This window comes from Balaenoptera ricei, chromosome 16 (assembly GCF_028023285.1).
Source record: "Balaenoptera ricei isolate mBalRic1 chromosome 16, mBalRic1.hap2, whole genome shotgun sequence".
NCBI classification, from domain to species: Eukaryota; Metazoa; Chordata; class Mammalia; order Artiodactyla; family Balaenopteridae; genus Balaenoptera; species Balaenoptera ricei.
The window spans coordinates 32798956-32823332 of record NC_082654.1 but is presented as its reverse complement, the minus strand read 5'-3'; the positions used below and the strand labels follow the sequence as shown (position 1 = coordinate 32823332).

The 24377-nt window shown below is 44.8% G+C and overlaps 1 protein-coding gene and 2 pseudogenes across 50 annotated transcripts in view; 1 reads left to right on the top strand and 2 right to left on the bottom strand.

The window, feature by feature from the left end:
* Positions 1-24377, bottom strand: part of SORBS1 (sorbin and SH3 domain containing 1) — a 238682-nt gene that overhangs the window by 158488 nt on the left and 55817 nt on the right. For 47 of the 50 annotated variants that reach the window (XM_059900779.1, XM_059900787.1, XM_059900790.1 and 44 more), the window contains exon 2: positions 11002-11097. The exons of 2 other annotated variants lie outside the window; for them this stretch is intronic. The gene's annotated coding sequence lies outside the window, so the exon portion shown is untranslated. The remainder of the gene's footprint in view (positions 1-11001; positions 11098-24377) is intronic. One more of the 50 variants, XM_059900781.1, reaches the window with a different exon arrangement.
* On the top strand, positions 12997-13505 carry LOC132350609 (large ribosomal subunit protein eL21-like; annotated as a pseudogene).
* LOC132351351 (U6 spliceosomal RNA) lies at positions 17360-17457 on the bottom strand (annotated as a pseudogene).

Sequence of the window (24377 nt, the reverse complement as noted above, 5' to 3'; positions counted from 1 at the left end):
ATGGGAGGAGTTCAGAGATAAAGGGCCTTATAAGCCATACTAAGAAGAGCTCTTGTCAGCACCCCCAGGCCCCCCCAGTCCCCTGCTGTTCACCCTAACATCTCCCTAGGCCAACACCGGGTCAGCCATCAAGCAACCACCCAACCCCTGCCCCCCAGCCTGTCCCTGTTTCCCTGAGTCACATGGCCAAGCCACACCTGTTTTACACACAGGCTTCTTTGCAGTCACTCAGTAGGCCTTGCTTTCAACTCCTGTTTGGCCCCTAGTGCCCAACCCATGACAGCTGTTCCAAATAGTTTCCATCTGCCTCAGAGCCACGGCTGCAATCCCACCTACCCCGCTCAGGCTCAGTAGATGACCCCCACCTCCTCCGTTCCTGGGAATGCCTGTCCAAGCACCGCTCCTGTAGCAATCCTTCTGGCCACCTGTCCCAAGCTCCTTCCTACACAGCCCAGGCCAAGCTGTGGGGATCTCTGCCCATGAGTACAAATTAAAAAGAAACAGAAACCACAGTCATCCACCCATACAGGCTGTTGCCCATGCATCTGACTGGGCTCTGAAACAGCACACTTCAGCGGGATGAGGTGTAGGCATGTACCCTGCACGCCAAAAGGCATTACACAAATACTATCAGGTACTCCATCACTGTTTTTTGAAGAAACAGGTAAACAGATTTTGATTCTGAGTTGCAAATACATAGTACCTTCAGGCATGTGAATCAAGAATGCAGCCTAGGATTCTGCCAAAAAGACCCTTTCTATAGGCCTTTTCTATAACACAATGGCAAGGCCTTCATGAGCCTGCTCTCTGGTCCCTGCTTTTTTCCTCTACACACAGTCCATTTAATGCCAACCTAAGCAGCACTGAATCATTTTAGTGCCTTTTATTTCTGAAATAAATTTCCTAAAAACACAATATATTTAATATAAAATGCATACTCAATAGGTTCCATATATTGCATGTATGTTATACTGCACTGTGTGTGTAGTTATTTATTTTTCCATGCTCTCGGTGCCAGTATAAGTTCTCAGCCAAAGGAGAGCAGCACAACACAGTCTCAGACGACACAGCCCCAAGCAAAACACCCAGGGCACCGCCCTGCGGTGACATGTTCTACAACGTGTATTGTTTACTCTGCCAGCACTTCTCTGTCTGCCATTTTATTTATTTTTTGCTCTGGTCAACAATTTTGACTCATAATGGACAAGAGACGGTCTGCAACTGGTGTTGGACCTGATACCAAGAAATAAAGGAAAAGTATCACCTAAGATTGATAAATTCGAGTGTTGGGTAGTCTGACCAGTGAACAGGGGTCAGCTTATAGACTGGGAGTACCGAGCAACGGAAATATGCTATAGAATGCCAGGAAGATAAATACCTCTGCCCAGATCACCTCCACACCATCTACTAAACAAAGCTAGAGAGCCTTCCCACAGTGCTGCAAGCTCAGGGCAATGCCATGAGCTCCTGAGTACACAACTCCTTACACTTAGTTCTCTCGTGTTTATTCCATGTAACTACGAGGAAGAAACGGCATTAGGAACCCTCCTCCATTTTATAGGGACAGAGTAAAGGAACAAAGTAGGTGATTAAATAGTTAACCCCAGGACTTCCCTAGTAGTCCAGTGGTTAAGACTCCAATGCAGGGGGCCCGGTGCTATCCCTGATCAGGGAACTAGATCCCACATGCATGCTGCAACTAAAAGATCCCACATGCCGCAACGAAGATCCCATGTGCTGCAAAATATTTTTTAAAAAAAGCTAATCCCACTAGGGGATTGTAAGTAGAAAAAAACATGGGAGACCCCTGTAAGTTAATGATCACTCAAGAAAGCAGGTTTGCTTAACCACAAAACCAAGCAGGCTTGCTTAGCAATAAAACCATGCAACTGAAGCACAAGACATGCCCCCAAACAATAAAACAATGGTGGCATGAGACCCACATCCTGCCCAGTGAGCTCAGTAAGTTAATGACCCCTAGGACATGTTCGCTGCACACATAAAAAACAATAATTTATGGAAGGTGACATTTCAAAGTGAAAGACCCTCATTGTACTGAGACCTGAAATAATTTTTCCACAGTGCCATGACAGTCTGAGCTTGACCATATAGAGACAAGAAAACTCCCCTGCCCAACCTGGAGGAGGAGCTGATGATGGAAGCATGACGTCTACTCAAGAATGAGGAAGAAGGTGGTCTTTTCCCCCTCCCCACTTTTCCTTTGATTATAAAACTGTAGCCCACTAAGTTCTATGGGGCACAGCACCCTCTTGTCCACCCTCTTGTAAACCTCACAAGCATCCTAATTCTAATAAATCACTTCTTATCTACCACTTTGCCTCTCGCTGAATTCTTTCTGCACTGAGACATAAAGAATCGGAGCTCCTTGGAGCCCCCCGAAATGCCACCTAGCGGTTTCCCATTGAGATGCTGCTCTTCCAGCCCCACAGAACTGGTTACGTAGTCGGTACCCCAAAGTTTCCCAGAACTCATGCACAGCTCTGAGTGGGCGGGGCATGTGACAGAACAGAATTCTTGACTGTTAAGAGTTTGAGTGAAACCCAAACATGATCTCATTCTATATAACAAACAAACAAAGCCCAAGGAGGGTGGGTTGTCCTAGGGTAGGTGGCAAGTCAGGGCCCAGCAGGTGGTCAGAGTGAGAGCTCCCGTCTCCTCTTTAGTCAGTCCAGCAAACCAAGAGTCTGCGATGATCTTTCACCCTAAAGCCAAGCAGCTAAAAATGAAAAAGGATCAAGAGGCTGTCTCCATTCTGGCTAGCATTTAGTTTTCGGAAGTTTACAAGAATGATTTTAGGAGGAAAAGGGTGTTATTAGAATCAAACTGATCACAATAGCTCGTAAAAGGGGAATGATTTAGATTAAATTCACACGGTTATTAAAGTTTTAGGATGGTTTGTTGCTTTTTGTTTGTATGAAGCTCCTTGCCTATAATCTACTGAATACTTTGGAAGGTACCAGGGCCCAAAAACCTAATAATTCTGCTTCACTAAAACATCAGTGGCTTCTGTCATCCAGTTTTATATTTTTGTCTGCTTACTGTAAAAAGGGAGATTAAGAAATGTTCAAGCTCCTTCAAGTTCAGTAGTTTAGTTTTGTATGAAAGAAGAAGAAGAAGAAAAAAAAACTGGAACAATTTAAGAGCAAATGTGATTAGTAGATTTGTATAAATGTTTCCAACATGGTAATTTTATGAGCAAACCACATTACACAGAGTACACGATATGTTTCAAAACTAATATAATGATACAATAACTGTAAAGAATACTAAACAAATTACATTACTGCTTTCTTTCCTTCCCCTCTTGTTTAAAAATGCACAAATCTCTTTAAGGAAAAAAAATTGTTTCACTCCACAGCCAACTGTTTTTCTATCATTTTAAATGTAGTTTCCATTATTTTAAAAGGGGGATACCAATGGGCTTCCCTGGTGGTGCAGTGGTTAAGAATCTGCCTGCCAATGCAGGGGACACGGGTACGAGCCCTGGTCTGGGAAGATCCCACATGCCGCGGAGCAACTAAGCCCGTGTGCCTAGAGCCCGTGCTCCACAACAAGAAGCCATTGCAATGAGAAGCCCGCAGACCGCAACAAAGAGTAGCCACCGCTCGCCACAGCTAGAGAACGCCCGTGCGCAGCAACGAAGACCCAACGCAGCCAAAAATAAATGAATTTATCTTAAAAAGGGGGGGGGGGCTGCCCTGGTGGCACAGTGGTTGAGAATCTGCCTGCCAATGCAGGGGACACGGGTTCGAGCCCTGGTCTGGGAAGATCCCACAGGCCCCGGAGCAACTAGGCCCATGAGCCACAACTACTGAGCCTGCGCGTCTGGAGCCTGTGCTCCACAACGAGAGAGGCCGCGATAGTGAGAGGCCCGCGCACCGCGATGAAGAGTGGCCCCCACTTGCTGCAACTAGAGAAAGCCCTCGCACAGAAACGAAGACCCAACACAGCCATAAATAAATAAATAAATAAATAAATAAATAATTTTAAAAAAGAGGGGGGATACCAAAATGATGTTTTGCTGAACCTCAAGATCCCTTGATTTGTCAAGATAAGATTTTAAACTGATACTGAAAGCCAGGGGTTACAAAACCAATAGGCCGAGAGGGCCAACCAGATAACAAATGATGGTGTGGAAATGCAGCAAATTGGTACTCATATACTCCCACACGATGGGATTCAGGGCTGTTCCACTCCAGGCCACGCTATTCCATGCAAGAATATGGCCCAACACTGCTAGATATTCTAATTCTCAAGAGCAGCTAGAAATCAAATCATGTGAAACTTCCCGACTTCGAAAATTCTGGCCACTTACTTCAAAAACTTTTAAAACACTGGTGTTTTATGGGCAGCTAGTTTGAAGGACAAAATGCTATAAACATGATTAATTCAGGGAGCAAATTCATCTAGAAACACAAATTTATTGGAAAACAAAGGTTGATCTCTATATACTTTTTTAAACCTATATTCCCCTATAATAACTTTTCTCTTGCCCAAGAGGAAGGAGGATGGGGGAATACATAAATTTGAGAAAAAAAAATTGAAATTAGCTGTTAGAAAGCAAGAAGGGTAAAGGTACCTCTACTTCCTTTTTTATTAAAACAATAGCAATTCATATAAGAGTATGTCCAGCTTTTGAGTCTATGTTGGGACAATTCCAGAAGTTGCAAATTTTATTGAAGTTAGGCTGCCCTAGGCATAGCAATTTTCCCTAAACATTTTGTCTAATCAGAAATGCCACCCAGAGCTATCCAGACGCAGCTGCTTTTATAATGGTATGCTAATGGTTTGTGTGACTAAGTTAGAAGGCATGATAACGGGGTAGGCGAATGTCACCTCCTGAAAATGTAAAAGTATTATCTATGCAAATTATGTAGGTGCATATGCACCTTAAAGGGTTTCTTGACCCTCCCCCCCGCCCCCCCACAAAAAGTCTAAGAACCAACACCTGATTATAATAGTGAAAGTTCAATTGTGCAAGTTCAAGCATAAATAATGTAGTCACTTTTTTCAAGCATACCTCTGCAGGAACCAGTTTTTAATTTAATCACTGCCTTAATCAGCAGACCAGAGAAAATCTCTTTGAGTGAGGAAAACAAAGTGAGTCACCTCTGTGTTGATAAGGAGACTGCAGGACCAGGGGCACTGCTGTGAAGTAGGTATCAGGTGGTGCCTAGTCTAAATTAGAATGATTGCTGATCGCCTTGTTTTAGTGGCATCCCCAAGCACAGTCTAACATTTACCTCCCCAAACTGGGGGGCGGTGGAACAAAAAATGTATCTCACTCTTTGTAGTGACTAGATAGAAAAGGAGAAAGTATCTTGTTTTTACACATGGTTGGCTGGCAAATGTGATACAGCTTCCTGTTTGTTTTAGGAGTATAAAATCAAATGTGTAAATCTCTTGGAGAAACATCAAATAATAAGAAATGTCGGTGCTGCATGGAACGGATGTCATGTCTTTGTAGAACACAAAAATGTTGGCCAGAAAGAAACGTTATAGAACCTCTGGTAACACAAACCAATATGGCAGCCCAGGGAGATACTTTTACACAATGAGCCCTGTAGAAACTGACACCCAAACAGCACACACTCCAAACAGTGTGGTGACCAGCACATTGGTTCTAGACATTGAATTCTAGCCTTCACTTTATGCAAATTCCATTTTGAACATTTTCTGACAGTAACTGAGATTCTTAAGATAAGGAAAATGAATTTGGGATGATCATTTTAATTTGACTGAACTCTGGGGTTAGGAACTATTAACCACAACGGATTCCAAAGCCCATGTCCTGCTCCACAGTGCAACAAGACTTTGCTCTAAAGGGCAGCAGGGAGATGGCCAGTTGAAACAGACATAATTTGTGGCTCAGCTCATGCCAACTACACCTCATTTGAATCCACATTTGCCTAAAGTAGCTGAATAAAATGTTGGCCAGAAACAGCCTTAAATCCTTTTTGAAAGAAGGGAAGGGGGAATGAAATTGGCCTGATTGACATTTCCGTAACACGCAAAAATGAGAAACTCAAGTTAAAGAGGCTGTAGGAGAACAGAATTTGCCACCCCAAAACATGCCTCTTTGACATATTATTTTAAACTGGTTACACTTTCTAAGAAATAGCAGACATGGGAAAAATTCTGAAAACCAAATAATAGTTACCCTTTTGGAAGAAACATTTATCAGGGAAATCTTCATTTGTAAGGGTGTCTCCATGGCTATGCCAGGAAGAGGAGGATGATCTGATCTCTAGAAACCCTCATCAATGGAGAAGATGACGACTAATCTACATAACAACCTTACCCTAGCTTACAGTGCTTTTCCTGGTCACCTCCCATAACTGACGCACATCCTCTTTTATCTTTAGCTGAGGATGGTATTGAAAGCGAGGGAGTTGGTCACTTGGGGGAGTTACTCAGTTTTCCTGGGACTCTACCATGTATACATGTTGTTTACTTCTGTTTGGTTTTCTCCTGTTAATCTGTCTCATGTCAATTTAATTCTTAGACCAGCCAGAAGAACCTAGAAAAGTAAAGGAACATTTCTTACCAAAGCCTAGTCCCAAGTTGCTGATGTACATGAAGCCTCAGAACAAATAAAGGCAATGGAGACTGAACAGGCAATGACCTTGGTTGACATACACGATGAGCAATAGTAACAATAAAACCAAGTAGTGAAGGAACTTTAAATTTTTCTAGATCATTTATTACACCTAGAAGGGGCACTATTATCCTTTTTAAAGGTAATACATAAACATGATACAAAAAAAGTTAGAAGGACAAAATGGTATAGAGTGAAAAGTAAGTTTTCTTCCTATACCACTCCCCCCCCGCCTGCCCCCCAAGGTTACTTATCTCCAGCAGCTCCTCCTGAGATGGTCCACATGCACAGGAGCAATGAAGCACTATTCTGCATACCTGGCCTTTTTTGTTTTTTAAACTTAAGGCAGATTCTACCATTTTTTAAAAAGTCCCACCACCCCTTGTGATGAATTGGGAGATTGGGATTGACATATATACACTAATATGTATAAAATGGATAACTAATAAGAACCTGCTATATAAAAAAATAAAATAAAATTCAAAAATTAAAAAAAAAAAACTCCACCACCCTTAAGTCTCCAGGGGCATGGGAAGGTAGCAAATTTTTTCTTTTTCTCATTCCTGAAATCACTTACTAAAAAGGAAACAGGAGAAATCCTCCCTACCATGACTGCCAGTCAGTTTCATTCTTTTTTAATCTTATTTAGGTTCCACTCTGAGAAAAGATGACAAAGGAAACTAGGGTTGGTGTCAATCGTCATGAACATTCCACTGAAACCTTCACTTTGCCATAAATTAATGCTTTCAGACATAGAATGCTACACAATCAGTGTTCATTTTCCAGAGATTAGATGCTCCAGAAGTGTCACTGAGAATATTTTCACCGAAACACAAGGGTCTTGAGATACATGGAAAAGCAAGTTGGGGCTGCCCGTGGCCCAGGCAACTTGAAACAGCACATTTTATAAATGCTGCTTGTCCCACTGCCCTCAACAGCTGCACTGGTTTCCCGTTCTTTTGTCATTTCCACAAAAGGCCTGAAGAAAAAAACAAAACAAAACAAAAAACACAAGCCTGGAGAAAAAGTGGAAATGTTTACAAAGAAGAGAATCTTGAGGATATTCAAAAACCTTTGGAGAGGCTAACCTGAGGCTCCCAGGGCAGTCAGAGACGGTGGGCCCCGAAGCCCGAAGCCCGGCAAGAGGGAGGAGGCCGGCAGGCGTTGAGGTGGTAACTGTGGGAAGGGGACAAAAGTGTCTACGGGGGCTGCAGATACCCAGACTAAAGAGACTTCCCAGGTAACCTGAAAACGGAAAAACCAAGGAGCCCAGCGAGAATATGCTGGAAGCTCAGTGGGGCAGTTTCTCTGGGAATTGGACAAAACCAATACAGGAGAGCTGTATTTTGTGCCAGACGCCCACAAATAGATGAAAGTGTGTATGTTCAAAATATGATTTTCTCATATCAATGGATGACGGTTAAGGGGTATGGGTGGTCCTGAAACACATATGTCTACGACAACCATCACTTCAACCATCATCAGGTCTATTTTTGCAGCTTTGTTATCTTGTAGCATTTACCTTTGGTACTTCAAAGATATCCAAAATGTCTCCTAAATTGTGGTCCTGCAAATCACGGTGCCTGTTTGGCCTTCTCATAAAATTACATCACAACTTTCACCGCAAAATTACTGATTTTCGGGCATTGCTTTCCACTCAGTGAACCTTCATTTAATGAACTTTTGAATATGATCATAGAATGAAAAAAATCTGAAACGTATTAACAGTGAATTAAACTTCATCAAAATGGCTGGTAGAAGTTCTAGTGCATATAAAGAACAGAGTAGCTTACAGGCTATTATTGGCAAAGGATGCTGGATCCTCCTGCTTGCCAGCCAAAGACAGCCATGTGCCAAATGCATAAATGCAGTTTATAATTCACTCAGCTGGCCAGATTTTAAATCATGCAATTCTAAAACTAATTTTCTTGATTTGGGGGAGTCACAGTATTTTTTTTTTTTTTAAACATAAGGTGAGGCTTTATTACTACTGTCATATCATCTCACTTGAATAATTTATATTTACATTACATGAAATTATCCCTTATTCATTAGCGTGTGTCTTTGTTTACTTCTTAGTAGGGATTTTATATGGAAAATCCACTCTTTGCTTTTCTTTTCTATGTCCAAATCCTACCTATTCCTCCCTTCTCTCCCTGAGTGATCGCATCCAGTCTCATAGCTTCAAATACCATCTACATGCTGATGACACTCAAAGGTACCATTTCCAGCTCCAGCCAACTCTAAATCTCTCTAAGAAAATCGAACGGGCATCTCAAACTTCATATGCCCAAACGGAACTCGCAGGTTCCTCCCCAAACCTCCCTCTTTGGTCCCCATCTCAGTAAATAGCATCATTATATTCACCCAGCCAAAAACACTGGGCTTATTCTTGGCTTTTATTTTTGCTCAAACCACACACCCAACTCAGCAGGCTCTGCCTTCAAAATATACCCCGAGCTTGACCAGTTCACATCATTTTATAACCACCACGCTAATCCAAGCCACGCCCTTATCTCTCGCCTAGGCCAGAAGGGCCTCCTACAGGTCACAAGGATTCTATTCTTGCCCCCAAAGTCTATTCTCCATTCAGGATCCAGAGAAATAATTTTAAAGCTCAAAGAAGATCATATCACTATTCTACTCAAACTTCTCAAAAGGTATCCAATCACACTCTGGGTTTTGGAGTAAATCTAAACTCCTTATCATACCTACAAGATCTGGCTCCCACCTACCACTGATCTCATTTCATATCACTCTCCCCATAACAACCCCCCATTCAAGGCCAGCCAAACTGGCTGCCTTCCTTGTCCCTCTATCACGCCAAGCTCAGCCTACACCAAGGCCTTTCTTTTTGGTTGCTGTTCCCTCCGCTAACCACTTCCCCCCAGATTCCTGCACTCCATCCAGATCTCTGCACAAAATTTCTAGCCCCCCCCACACAGACCTTCTCAGACCTCTTTCAAAAAGAACCCCTCACTCTTTTTATAGCACTTATTATCACCTGAAATTATATTATCTACTTAGTTATTTCCTTCATTCACAAAACAATATTTAGTGAGCACTCACCATGTTTATGTGCAAGGTGCTCTTCTAGGAGCTGAGAAGACAGCAGTGAATAAGCAAAGATCCCTGCCCTCACGGAGGTCACATTCTTGCTTGTCACCCCACTCGAATCTAAGCTCCAGTCTGTCTGTGACCACCGGGTCCCCAGTGCCCAGAGCAGTGCCTTGGCACAGAGTAGGCATTCATACATATTTACCAAATGGCTGAAGCATCCCATCCGCCTGAGACCATCTGCTTCCCTGATGACTCCCACCACAGAGTTCTTCCTAACAGATGGGTCTCTGACTGAGGGACCCAGAATGTCCACTGTGTCCCTTTAGGCACAGCAATGGGGACAGTCAGCCTCCCATACCTGAGTTGGGTCCCTAACCCTGGGCCTGACTAACTGTCCTTCCTTTCTGCCCCACCAAGGCACCCTGCAAGCTCCCCAGGTGGCCATGCCACGGGTATGCATCTCACTGGGTCGTAAAAGCACCTGGTCCACGCGTTGGGAGTGGACCAGGCAGTCAGCAGCAAGCCAGCCAGCTTCTCTCAACAAAGGGCGGCTGGACTCGAGACGCACGGGTCATACTGCCTCCCTGGCTCAGTGTCCTGCCCTCAGTACTCACGTGAGACCTTCACCATCAACTAGCTAGCACGCCTCAAAGTGCTGCCAGCACTGGAACACACTGGTGTTAAAGACATATTTTTGCCTCTTTCAACTGCCACAGATGCAAGACATTTACCTGCTATGATGAGTAATTAAGTTTCTTTCAGGGGGGAAAAAGGAAGAACATTTGTTAACTGTGAAATTATCTGATCGCAAATAAAAATGAAGGTAATTGTGAAACATAGTTAATTTATCTTTCTAAAAAATGGTAGCTGGAGTGGTAGGAAGGAAAAAAAGGAAAATGAAAATCTCTTGAAGAACCACTCTGGAGGACTCAAAATCGGTATTTAAAACCCATGTTTCCAACCTACGTATTCACATCTCAATTTGTTAGCACAGAATTGCCCAGCTCTACATCTCAGAGTCAGATAGGATTACTCTGTATTTGCTCAGCATTTTATTCCCTTGGAAGCATTCTCATATAACTTTTCAGCAGGGCAGGATTCATTTCTCTGTCTGGGGGCCCAGCGAAGCCAAACAATGCACCTAAGATCCCACAATAAGCAGAACGAAGTAGGTACCAGAACCCAGATATGCCTAGGCCCATCCCAGTGTCCTTCCTTCTCTAATAGAAAGGACAGTGTGGTTCTCTGAAAATCACGTTCTACAGTCCACTGAAAACATGTCCCTTCACCGCAGCAGCAGGAAAAAAAACACACACACATACATATTCACCAGTGGTTTAAGGTGCTGGAAAGACGCATTGGTCCTGGAGCTGTGGGCAGAGAGAAGGTCTCACAAACTCTTCCAATAAATGCCACTCCTGCAATGACAAACATACAAGGCATCCGCTGTGAATAGGGCATCCTGTGGCCTCTCTCCAAGGAGGCCATCCAAATACCAATTGCCAGGCACCCTGTTTAGACTCAAAGCCTCCCTCCTCATCTTCCAGCCCCACTTCCTTCTTACCCTGACTTCACCTAGTAGAAGCAGAATCTTCAGTTCCCTGGTTGAAATGGTCCCCATTAGAATCAATGGATCTTGGACAGAAAGAAGCTCTAGAGATCATTTATAATAGATGTCAAGTGGGTCACATCTAGCCTACAGAGATATTATATTAATCTGCAGGATACGCCTAGAAATTTGAGCCAAAACTTAAAAATCAGAGATGTCACATAAAAACCCAGACTTCGGGCTTCTCTTTAAAAAAAAAAAAAAAGAGGATCTGTCAAAATAGCCCATGTTCATGTCTGGAAATGATCAGCTGGTGCTAAGTAGCAGCTGCCCTTCACAGGCAGGCTTGGCTATTCCAATACACCACAGTCGCTACCACTCCCTATCGTCACAGAGAAAAGCTGTGATGATCATTGTCCTTGCGTTATTTTGTTCGGGGTACAGAAATATTTCCTTCTACCTCTGATTCTAACAAAAGTAGGAACACAAAAAAGGGGCTGAGTTCTAAGAGGAAAAAGGATGGTATAGCACATAGAGCAACTTAAGTTAGCAACCTCAGTCCTGTAGACATTTGCAACCCCTGAACAAGAACAACACTCCCATTTCATACAAGTGTAAGCAGAAAACTAACTTACCCACTCCCACAGTTAGAACTTGCTCTGCCTTTAGACACTAGGTCCAATCCAGGACTCTTTTGCTATGACCCATTGCACAGTAATCTTATATTACAAAGCAAAAAGCAAATTTTATGTGTGTATACACACACACACACACACACACACACACACACATATGTATGTGTTTCCCTCAAAGCTAGGTACTCAATTCAAGGAACTACAGTTGAAGTATCCAACCCACTCTGTAGTAAAATGCTTGCCATACCTTCATCTGCCCAAGAATATAAGAGTAAGTTATAACAGGTTCCCTAAGGGCTTGTTTCCTAATGTGACATTTTCAATAAAACGTTACTGCTTTAAGCACAAAAGTAGTTCTCACAAATACCATAAATCCGCTACTTCAAAAGTGCTCAGTTAACGTTCCAAACTGTCTGAAACACTCCTTATGCTAGAAAAATGTCCTTTAATATGCATCTTGAATACAAGGCTATCAATAAGCTTATGTATAGGTACCAACACCGTAATAAATGAACAATGTTCAACGATAAGGTCATGGAGGGAGTTATTTATATCGTCCCCTCAAAGCATGTGTTGATTCATTCACTCAGCAGATATTTACTGAACCCTATTACATGCCAGGCAGTGCACGAGGTGATGGATACACAAAGATGAACACACCCAGTCCCCTAAGTGGCTCTGTCTGGGTAAAAGATCCAGACACTCAAAGACTTCTAAAACAATGGGTAAACGTAAAGATCTGGGTAGGCACAGGTGCTGTGGGAGCCCTAAGCAGGGGTTCCTAGTGCAGCTGAGGTGAAGAGATGCTTCCCAGCACGGACAGAGGCCTGAGGGAAGCCTACAGCAGGGATGGGAGTGGAGCAGTCGGGGGGTGAACTGAGGGAAGGAGGGAATGACAGGGACAGTGTGGGTAAAAGCGAAAAATATGAACAGCCCCTCCCTCCGATTGAGTCTTGTCCAGATTTTGTATCACCTTATGGGTCTTAAAACCCCCCACCTTATGCCACCTGACACAACATCTGCCGAGACTTGATGCACAAGCCCCACACGTGCACCCATGGAAGTTGATCTTGCCAAGTGCCCATATCAACAATGCCACCAAGCCTTTGTGTCAGAACCACCATCTTCCAGTAATTCGCCAAAATGACCAACACAAAGGGAAAGAGGAGCGGCACCCGCTACACGTTCTCTAGGCCTTTTAGAAAACATGGAGTTGTTCCTTTGGCCTCATACATGCGAATCTACAAGAAAGGTGATATTGTAGTTATCAAGGGAATGGGCACTGTTCAAAAAGGAACGCCCCACAAGTGTCCCCATGGCAAAACTGGAAGAGTCTACAATGTTAGCCAGCATGCTGTTGGCATTCTTGTAAACAAACAAGGGCAAGATTCTTGCCAAGAGAATTAATGTGCGTATCGAGCATATTAAGCACCCTAAGAGCCGAGATAGCTTCCTGAAACGGGTGAAGGAAAATGATCAGAAAAAGAAGGAAGCCAAAGAGAAAAGTACTTGGGTTCAGCTGAAGCGCCAGCCTGCTCTACCCAGAGAAGCACACTTCGTGAGAACCAATGGAAAGGAGCCTGAACTGTTGGAACCCACTCCCTATGAATTCATGGCATGACAGGTGTAAAGAAAATAAAAGACCTGAACTGTTTAAAAAAAAAAAAAAAAAAAAAAAAGCCACCAATTCAGCCCTGCTGCCTGGCAATGTCCACCTTTCACATCCTCAGGGCAACAAATACTGTGCCAGAGTCTGCAGGACCCAAGAAACATGGGGGTAGAAACACTGAGCCTTCTAGTATTTCCAGAACTTCCATGATGTCTAAGAAGACAGTAAACAGATTTTTTTCCTGTGCCATCACAGGACGGTCTTGCCTCCATCTCAGGATCTGGATTTCTACAGACAGAATCTACTATGCGGTCGAGCCTCAAAGCAGCAAGTTTTGTGAGAAAATGTTCCAGAATATCTGCCCATCAAAACGCCCAGGTGGAGCTCCCCTTTTCTTCATGGACTAAAAAGGGAGGAGCGGCCAGCCCTGATCTAGGCTGAGGCAAAGCCAAGGGGCAGCATCTCTGAAAGACAAGCGTTAGGAAAGGGGCATAAAGAGGAGTGAAGACCAAATATGTGGCCATGGTTAGGGTTCAGGGTCAAGGTCCGTTCGAGAAAATAAGGAAGCATCCCTGGATCTTAACTGGTGGGCAGGTTCCCAAATCTGGCTGAAAATTAGAATCACCTAGAAAACTAGAACAGTTTCTTGGGCCTCAGACCCATTAAATCTGAATTTCTGGTTTGGAGGCACAGGAACTATTCAGGTGATTGTGATGCCTAGACTCTGATACTCATTTGGAAAAGGGTATCTTTCACCCTTTTCCAGAACACTCTTTCACCCTCTAGAACGATCTCAACGTTATTAGTTCAGCATCTTGCCAGCAGGATTCAAGGATCCAGGCTTTGGGGGAGTTGTACATCCTTAGTATGTTTACCCACTCCCTAAATCACACCGTCACAACCATCACTTTACTCCTTTTTATTTTAAATAAAAATAGAAGGCCAGCAGCCAGGATGGCAACTGGGTAAGTGAAGCCAGCCTCCCTCTCTGCCCTTGTCGCTAAATATCATGACCCAATGCCGGGGCCTCCAGATGATCTACTGGAGTTGTCCAGTCTCAGCAGATCTGAGCCCTTGTATCCCTGTGTAGGCTCACCCTGGCAGAGCAAAGGGTCGGGGAGCATCTGGTCACCAAGGTGGCCTTTGAGGAACAGCTCCAAGGCACACAGCACTCTGATCAGATCCTTACTGCCCACCAAAGAAAGAGCAGGACACTGCAGATCAATGCAATGCCTGGAAACCTGCCAAGCCAGCCGAGCACTTCTCTTCCCAGATTTCCACTTGTGGTCAAGAAACGACCTGAGCAACCTCAAGCAAAGAATGGCAAAGTAAATGCTGTGAACCACAAGGATGACAGATCAGAGTAAGTCAGTTCCCTGAATGGGCCAGCCTCCAGAGATCTCTTCCCCGACATCACCAGATGCTACTAGGTGACCTTCAGACAGTCCAGCACCAGAGAAACCCATGGCTGACCAAGGTCAGCCTTCCTGACTGCAAGGCCCAGCAGCAATCCACAGTATCCTTCACGAGAACAAGGAGACACTCAAGCATCCCCTTCAACCTAAGGGCCCTCCACTTCAGCCATAATGCAAATTTGGAAGAGCACAGGTGAGGCAGGAAGTCTAGGAAAAGCACAAGATACTAATTTATCCCTTCTGGGGAGAAAAGCAATCCAATATTTCTTGCAGTACCATTATATCCTTGCCTAAAACAAGACCATTCTCTGACCCAACCCTCCAAAAGATGTCACAAGAGTTGTTCAAGGCCCTGCCAAACACCCTGAACCATCACCTTCCTCATCTACATCCCCATCTCTAGCCTATCCCAAGAACACAGAACAATCCTGGATGTTGTGAAAGTCACCTTAGCCACCTTCATTCCTACTCAACATCAATCCAACAATCCAACCAGCTCTGGACCAATGGGAGCCTCTCTGGATACATGTTTTCCTAACTACCATGTATCTCTCCTTCAGAGCACAAATCACTTATTTTTACATTGTTTTCCCACTAACCTATACATATGGACAAGGACCATGTCAACATTTGTTTTGTCTTTTTGTTGTTGTTGTTTAACCTCTTTTGTTTGCTTGACTTACGATCACTGTATCCCAATAGTGACTTCAAATCCTCTAGGTTCCTTCAAAATATACCCCAAATTTCATACCTTCCAGCTAAAAGATGACCAAGTCAACCCATTCCCTAACTACTCAGTCTTGCCACTGGCCTCTGGAATCTAAGCATCCACTAATTAGTCCACTAATTTAGTGGACTAGGAAGGACCCTGCTCAGAAGGCTAGTCTAGTACTGGTAAAGCACTAACCCAGTTGGACTCCCAAGGTCAAGTTCACCCGCAAAGGCCAAAGTCAGCACGGAAAAGTCTACCAGGTGATGAGGAGAGAAGAAAAGAGTCAAGATGTGTAATCTGAGGTTCCTAGTGGACCCTAACCAGGGTCTGACACTAACGCTCAACCTAATGTTCAAAGCACCCGTACTCTGCCTGGTTTCTATCTCACTGGGAATCTGATAATTCTAGTTATGAGGCATGACATGACATAGCTTCAAATTTCTGGGACTGCTTGATGCCAGAGCTGTTTCCTATTACTCTTCAGCTCCTAGAAACTTTTGGGTCCCTGACCATTGCCTGGAATTCTGGTTTCATTCCCTGCCCCAACCCCTGCTACTTTGTGTGTGCCCTAGCTCCACCTAACTACGCGACCTTGATGCATCCTGCCCATGGCACTCACCTAGTTCCTGGCTCTGCCCCCTCCGCACACCCTTCCACCCCCCAAAGCCTGGCACATAGGAATGTCTGCTGAAGGTAACTCGACCTTACCTACCTGCTCTCCTGCCTCTCAGACTTGGCCCCTCTCTCCTTGTTCTGAGTCCAAGGCCCAACTTTCTTCCCAAGCTCATGGGAGACTCCCCTCCCTCACAAATTCCAACTCCTCTATCAACAAACCCAGACAGTCCAGGGGAGAAAAATCAATCCCCAACTGGCCTTGAGGCTGACCAATTTGGGAAGGAAACAACTCACAATAATTATCTTTCCTTTTTGTGCTGTTTTTAAAATCACACTGCCTTTAATGCTTTAACATGACTTCACTCCTGTTTTGACCTTGGAAAGCACTTCCCTATTTCTCACAGCAAATCCCACTGAGGCCGGGGCCAGACCCAGTGCCATATCCTCAGGACCTGAACAGTACTGAAGCTTCCGAGATGCTCAATGCCCAGATGGCTCCTATGTCCAAACACCGCTCACCTCTAGTCCCACTGCCCTGCTGTCCCCTTTTCCCACCCATTAGCAGAAGAAAGTGGATCTTTGGGAGCTTTTTATAGTTCTCCCACCTACTCCACAAATTCAGTAGGAGGCAGAATGAAGTTTCCAAGTTCTCTGAATGACACAAAGCTCTTAAAGTAGAATAAAATTAGTTGAAAAATAGCAAGATGATTTTTATCTCCTTTAAAAAAAAAAAAAAAAGCACACCTACTTTAAATGATTCACAGTGACTTCATACTTTCTTCCACTGGAATATGCTTTTCTTCCTCCCAAAGGTGGTCGTACCCTCCTTTCTCCCCATCCAGTCCTAAAACAAGATACCTCCACAGGATACCTGTTCTGATTTGCGGGCTCCCAAGAAAATTTTTCCTTTTTTTTTTTAACTGAAGTACAGTTGACTTACTAACACACCATTTTGTGTTAGTTTCAGGTGTACAGCAAAGTGATTCAGTTATACATATATTCTTTTTTAGATTCTTTTCCCTTTATAGGTTATTACAAAGTACTGAGTATAGTTCCCTGTGCTATTTAGTAGGTCCTTGTTGGTTATCTATTTTATATATACTAGTGTATATATGTTAATCCTATACTCCTAATTTATTCCTCCCCCAAACAGGGGACACTTCACAAATTTGTGTCATCCTTGTGCAGGGGCCATGCTAATCTTCTCTGTATCATTCCAATTTTCTCGTGCTGAAGCAAGCACGAGAAAATGTTGACGATAAACAAGTCAGGCAATATTCCTGTCCCCTGGATGGGATAAATAAGATAATTACAGACTGAAAGTAGTTTTTGCTGGTGGGACTAAAGTTAGGTAGTCAGGGCTGGCCTCAGTTAAGAAATGTTATTTGATCTGAGCTGTCACTGGTGAGAATACCCCAGCCATGGCGAGAGACAGGGAAACAGCTCTACAGGTAGAGAGAGGAGCAAATGCAGAGACTCTCGGGGGAGAAGCCTCGGAGCCACCTACAGGGGGTACTCTTCCAACTCATCTCTAATACCCCAGCTTCCCCCTGCAGCCTCCATCACCACCAATCAGCTCCCAGCTCAGCTGTGTGGCCCCACCAGGCCTAAAGTCAAAACCTTTGCTCAGGCCACTCCCTCTGTTGCCTCGGTACCTGTTAGCTCCTTCTTGCCCCTCAAGGCCCCCGTGGTTGGGCCCAGTGCCTTTGCCCTCTATCCCACAATCATGATATATTCTGAAGTCCCATTCTTCTGTCTGGTTCCCCTAACTGACTGTTCCTTGATCACTGGGGTCCAATCTAACTCATCCCTGTTGGCCCAGAACCTGACACATAGGTGGTACTCAGAAAAGGTACACTAAATTGAAGTACCTCACACGCACGCACAAGCGAGTACATATATAAACTGGTGAAATCTGCATAAGGACTGTAGGTTGCAACAGTGCCCATTTCCTGGTTTGGATGCTGTACTAGTTATGTAAGATGCCACTACTGGGGGAGGCTGAGGGAAGGACAAACAGGACCCTGTATCTTTTGGCGGTGGGGCAAATTCCTAGGAGTCTGTATTTCTAAGGTTAAAACTTCTTTTAAAACCCCAAAGATTTTACCTTTTAAATACTCTGATTTGTGGCTTCTCCTTAATAATAGCAAGATCTGGTGACACTGGGCCTCCAGGCCAACAGTTGGATGGGGCTGGGCAGTAGCTGTTCCCCCTTACACGTGCATGGCTCTCAGATTCCTCTCCCGAAACACCAAGGCCAAGTGTCAGTTGCTATTTATCATGGTGCCTGCAGTGCTTTTTCTCTTAGAAATATTGCTCTACCAAGAGTAGGAAAATGAAAGACCAAGAGGGTCTTGTATTTCCAGAAAAAAGGGAGACGGCCACATTTTTGTGAAAGTGAAAAACATTCCTGTGAGTTTCGATTTGAAATCCCCTACCCTTCACCACATATTACCTGCTCGGCCTGAGGCATTTGAGGTTTGGACCCTGTACTGCAACTCTTTAGGACCAAATTTTTTACTCTAAGTCAGCAAATAAATTTTAAAACCAAACCACTGGAAAAGAACACAGCTTAAGTACACAGTATCCCATTCTGCCCTAAATATTTTGGTTCTTCCATCTCACCTTTCCTGAGAACACAGGATCCTGCTCTCAGACACCAAAAGAGAAGGTGCCACCCCTTATGCATGATCACATCCAGATAAATAAGCAAGATCTTGTTTTTCCACTGAAACTGCAGTTCTGTTTAGCAGGGGAGGGAAAAGGCCCTCAGGGCATGCCTTCCCCGACCTTTCCCTTCACACCACTACCATCGCCACCCCCCAAAAGGAACGTGCTTGGAATGCAAGTGTCCCTGAAAGGGGGTGAGGCCAAGGCACAGAACGCCAGTGAACTGCCCAGTGAATGGTTTTAGAACAGTGTTTCCAATCAGGCTACAGAGAATCACCTGGGGCTCTAGACGATGTTCCTCAGGTGACACTCTTGCAGACTGCCCAGGACGGATTCATCCTGTGGCGTTTGGAAACCATTAATTTAGAAAACTGTGACCCCTTGCTACCCTGGGCAGTCGGCCAAGACACACCTCTCCGGCCAAGAGATGCCAAAGCTGTGCAGTCCTGTAAGGCGGCCACTAGCCACACGTGGTCATTGAGCCCTTGCAATGTGGCTGGTATGACTTGAGATGTACTGTAAGGGGAACATACACACTGGATTTTGAAGACGCAGTATGGAAAAAAAACGTAAAATAGCTCACTGATTTTTTTAAAAATACTGATTATATATTGAAATAATATATTAGATATACTGGGTTAAAAATATATAGTTAAAATTAATTTCATTTCTTTTCACCTTTTTAAGTGTGGCTACTAGAAAAATCTTAAATGACATATGTGGCTCACATCTATTACACACAGCCACGCTTGAGGAGACACTCAACATTCTAGTGGGCATTAACAATCCTACTGGAAAAAAAATAAGGACGCTGGTCAGGCCTGTCACCTACCAAGTGCATGATCCTCAGCAGGTTCTTGATCTCTTGGCAGCTCAGTTCCTCCCAGACACGGGCATGAGAGCACCCAGCACGCAGGGCCAGGGGAGAATCATAAAAGTAACTGGAAGCACGAGGCTGACATCTTCCCGAAGCTGGGACTCAACACCTGTGACCTTCCTCGCCCTCCTCCTTCCCTGACTGCTTGAAGTCCGTAAAATTTGAACCCAGGATCTCCTGGCATCAAATTTACTAACCACAGTGTGCAGAACTGGGCCGTGACTGCAGATGGACGGCACAGAGGGTCTCCGTCCAGAGGGTACAAAGGAATCACCTGAGGAGCCCTAACCCCGCCCCCCCACCCCCCCAACCAGAGACTCTGACTGTCCACTTGGTGTGGGACCAGGGAGGCACATTGCTCCTAAGAACCTTGGAACGTTCTGGTGCCCATGGCCTAGGAGTCCCTCTGAGACACTGACGTGGCTGAGGAACTGTGACCAAAACCATTAGGGCTGCCTTGGGACTCCCCCAGCCTGCAGTCAGCAGGCCAGCCTGCACAAGGCAGGTGTGGCCCACGGAGAGGCCAGGAGCTGACCAGGGCCCTTCCCCAGCAGAGGGCTACTTTCCTGACATCTTGTAAAGCTAGGTGGGAAATGACTGTCTGCCCTGGATGTTGTTTCAAAAGGCAGCTGACACTTCCTGCCTTCACACAAGGCCCTTTAAGAGGATCTAAAAGTACAGACAATTTCAAAGTGCCCAACAGCTTGGCAACTGGGCTAAAAAGACTAGGCGGCTTAGCACTCCCACCAGCAACACACAAGAGGGTCCAGGACAGGTCCTCTCTCTGCCTTTGCCTGGTATCCAAAACACCAGTGTTTGCCTGAACTTTCTGGATGTCAGGCCAATCCTTCAGGCTCTTCTGCAGAAGTGTCTCTCCTGCTTTCCTAGGAGCCCAGAAAGAGGCCAGGACTTCCATGGACAGACCTGCAAGTTCCAGTAGCCTGTTTATTCCTCTGGGGCCTTCAACCACTGGAAGAAGTCATCTTACCAAACACGAATGCCAGATAGGCAGAGCGCACAGATCAATCCAACCCCAGGAGGCACGCCGGCAGATGACAGAACTTTATCTCAACCAAACAGTCATTGCTCCTTCCCTTGGATTTAAAACCTTCTCTGTGCTAAGCCATCTCCATCTCAAACCAGTACAAAAGAGCAATTTCCTGGAGAACAAAAATTTAAATATCCTTCCCAGTATTTCTGTCAGTAAAATATGATCATGAAACTCAACTTATTCTTCCTTCTTAGGGCAAATCTCTCTATGAAGACAAAAATACAATGTGAATGAATCACTACATTTTCTCCACCGAGTCTGAACTGCCTCATATTTCTTTGGAAATCGGGTACAAAGTGAATAAGTACCAAATCTGAGAACTCCAATATATTTTTTATTTTTAATGCAGGAAAATGATCTGGGGTTTGTTCATAGTAATACAAACTACACGCTGACTCTGGCACATCAGCCCTGGGCCCCTGGACCCCAACCACAGAGTATTTTTCCAAATCACCCACCCCCACCACCAGAAGTCTGCTTCTCGCATTCTTCTGCCCCACAGTTGGCCTCTGTCTCCCAGATAGAACATGCCAGAGTAGCATGAACATAACTGAGTCTCCATGTAGCCCTATCTTCACTTGGGAGCCATGTAAGCAAACAATCCAGCCCAAAAATAAAACTCAAAATGTTATTGATCTCTTGAAGACCAATGGGAAGGAATTAAATTCTTAATGTATTGGGAACTGTCTTTAAAATCCCTCCTCCTTCTCTACCACTTGGTATCCCATACAGAGAGAGCAGCTATCCCTCTAAAGGCTCTTCTCTTCATCTTCCCACTCTCCCCAACTCCCAGCTCATACACACTTTCCCTCTCCTTTCCTTTAGCCTCTGTTCCTCCTTCACACACACAAGTATTGGGTCTTTTCAGATACAAATACAGGCCCTCCTTACATGCATTCACATATCCACACTCACACAAACTCTGACCGGCCCACCTCTTGGTCCTCCAGCTCATCCTCCACTCATTGCCTCTATATAAAAAAGGACCAGGAATTGAACTAACCAAGAGAAAATTCTCCTTAAAAGGTAGGGTAACTGGGAAAGCTGAGTAATAGACAACAATTATGTTTAACAGAGAGAAGAGGAGAAAGTCTATGAACACTCACGGTGCCATGTGGCAAAGAGGTAGAGTTAAATGTCACCGCTCAGATCAGAAAGATGCTCTTTATACCCAGATTATACCGCTGCTGGAGAGACAGCCCCCGCACAGCCATGAAGAAGCCAACCCATCTTGGCTTCCAAGAGCTTCCGGTAACACACTGGCTATGTATATCCGTCACTACATTAATGGGATAAAGTAGTATATGGAGAGGGGTATTTCCTAGGTCTCTGTCCACAGCAGAGATTCATCCTGGTGCTTGGAGAAGTCACAATGATCTGAATATGTGGAACAGTGGGCCTAGCACCATAAAGGACTTCTGAGATGGCTCTGCTTACGCAATGGCCTTGTTCCTTTGTTCATCACACACAGGGACAGTGAGGAGGAAGAGGGAGAAGCTATGATGAGAATGACCCAGGCTCTACTTTCAAGGAAGCAAGTACAGGCCATAAGAGCCATACAAGGTAAAGACTGATGAAAAGTTATGTCTGCTTGTGAAGGAAGTTAAGAGGAGAGATACGGGACAGCTGCAGGGCACAATTGAAAGAATGCCAACCTACATGCTGGCTCTACTAAGAATGGCCTTAGGCAAGTTGCTATACCTCTCTGAGCCTATTTCCATGCCTGTAAAATGAGAAGGCTGGCCATAGGTGATCAGAGTTCCTTTCCAGCACTGATACTCCACAGCTCTCTGATTTTAAGGATACCTGCAGTGGGGGTCATGAACAGGTGGAGAACAGAATAGAAATGCAGACAGGAGGAGGAGTACAAACGATCCGAAAATCTTAATTATGATGATCACTGTCGCTCTATGAAAATACTCACTGTACCTTCTAAAGCTACAGTTGTCAAGCGTGGCCAGACTTACAGGTAGGTTTCTGGCCCATTAATCTTAATACCAGAACAACATGCACAGTGCACTTGGAGCAGGCCATTTGCTTATGAAGACACATTAAGGGCAGGGTCTTCCTCCCACAGTGCTGAGACCCTTCCTCATCCTAATGAAGGCCAGAGTTCAAACTCCCTGGTTTGCAAATGAGCAGATAGACTCGGGGAGCCTGAATGACTCCCCCAAGTCACACAGCTTGGACAGGCAGAACCAGGGGGGAAGCCCAGATTGTCTGACTCCCCACCTACTGATAAATGCCGATGAGATAACTGTGTGGGAGCCCTGCAAAGCTTGGACACTTAGAAACTCCATGCAGATGCACCTAACAGGTCCAAAAGGATGGGGGAGGATTCTGTAAAAGGGGAGCCAAGAGCAGCCTCCCCTTCCTCCACCACCTTGACAAGCAGGTTCATCACCAGCTCTGGGGGTTGGTATCTACCTAATACCCCGTTACACGTACACGTTCCCATCTTTAAGCAATGCAGGTGGTGGCCTGTACTCTAGAACTGAGGTTCTCCAGGTCCTGGGGTGCAACTGAAATCCTGTGCAAAGACCCAACCACTTTCTAAATGCATATCCACAGGCAAGTCACTAAACATCTCAGGGCTTCAGTCTCCTCATTTGTAGAATAGGGATAACAACACTGCACACCTCATAGGGTTATGAGGAGGATTAAAAGAGGTAATACATGTAAGTGCTTAGCACAATGCCTACAACAAAAATGTTATTATCACTGCACTTTTTCTGGGGAAGAGTCCAGACACCTGGGATGCAGGGGCTCGGCCGCAGTGCCAGAAGCCCTCCTCCTGCACCCTGATGGGCCCGGATAGAGTGGGTTTATTCCTGAATGTGTGGAAATTGGAGTTGGGATCTGGTTCTGTCCTTTTTAATTTCCCACTGTTAGGGTGGGGTCTTAAGGGATCCAAGGAGGCATTTCCCAGCCATAGAAACGCCTATTTAGTGCCTCTAGTGCAATTCACCAGAGTTCTTTTTCTCCTGCTCTCCAGCAGAGAAAGCCTCAAACCCCTTCCTTCTGGAACACTGAGGAGCTACAGGAGGTACTTCTCTTCCCACAGGATGACTTCAGTTCCATTCCAAGGATAGCATGTGGAACGTGGTCTACGTTAACTTTTATTGGGTCATAGATCCCTTTGAGAATCTAATGAAAACTTTGTGGATTCTTCCCCTACTGGGGAACTGTGAAGAGAGAATCAACTAATTCCAGGTACACAACAAGGTGATGTGTTAGGATGTGAAGAAGATCCGAAGCTGAGGTCTTGGTCTGTGAAGAAAGGATTCAAGAAGAAAGAGATTACAGGAAGGTGTAAGAGATAGGAAGCAACTCAAGTCCTGGCTTTGCTGTTCTTTGGCCTCATGACCTTGAACAAATTACTCAACCTCTGAGTCTCAGCTTCCCCATCAGTAAAATGCGGGGGCTAATTAACAGTCCTTGCTTCACAGAGGAAGAATTATGAGGGTCAAATGAGATCATCTATGTAGACGTTTAACATGTATCCGGTACACCTTAAGCACGCACTCAACTGACGCCAACTATTATTACCATGATGAGGATGAGG